The sequence below is a fragment of the Cynara cardunculus genome (genome assembly GCF_001531365.2).
Source record: "Cynara cardunculus var. scolymus isolate 2C chromosome LG 6, CcrdV1, whole genome shotgun sequence".
Classification (NCBI taxonomy): Eukaryota; Viridiplantae; Streptophyta; class Magnoliopsida; order Asterales; family Asteraceae; genus Cynara; species Cynara cardunculus.
Window position 1 is genome coordinate 7,797,815 of NC_037533.1, and position 809 is coordinate 7,798,623.

Genomic DNA, 809 nt, shown 5'->3' on the forward strand with positions numbered 1-809 from the left:
ATTGCTGATCAGCAGACTGGCCTTCTTCAACAGATCCTGGATGTTGTTCGTCAACCAGCTCCAGTGATCCGTCCTTCTTTCTTTGCCAGTGATCGCGCCCAGCTCCATGAGACGCGTGAGGCAACRACAACTCTAGACAGTGCTTTCCAAAGGCTAGAGGATATAATGGTTCTCCAGCATCAGCGCTTGGACGAACTCTCTGGCCAATTCTCTGAAGTCTTAGCCAGAGAGGGGGAGATGAGGTYCAACGCTGGTGAATCATCCGATGCTGTGCTTACTCCTTCTCAGGCTGTTGGTCCAGTACCAGCTACAGTTGTAGTTAAAGCTGAGGTTCTCAGAGCTGAAGCARTTGCTGCTTATGTAATCACGACCACCAAAGCCGCTCCAGTTGAGGATGTCGATGCCATCCCTAGGGATGATGCCCATACCATCACTGCTGCTGGTGATGATGATGATGATGATGATGATGATGATGAAGATGAAGATGAAGATGATGATGCTGAAGAAGATGATGAACCTACCATTCCAGACCCCGGAAATGATCTAGATGGCGATGACGATGATGATGATGATGAAGATGACTTTACCATCAAGTACCAGAAGCCATCAACCGTCACCAAGGGTGTTGCCCTTAGGGATTCCGCATCCCAGGGGGAGCAAAGGTAAAGTGAATCGACTCCATCAGGGAACCAGGACCCTAAGTCGAAAGGCAAGGCGGTTGCTGAAGAAGGAAACTTGAAGGTATTGTTCAATATCCCTCAACAACCTTTGTTTGAAGACTCTACCTCTCAGGTAGTGATTACTTCAGA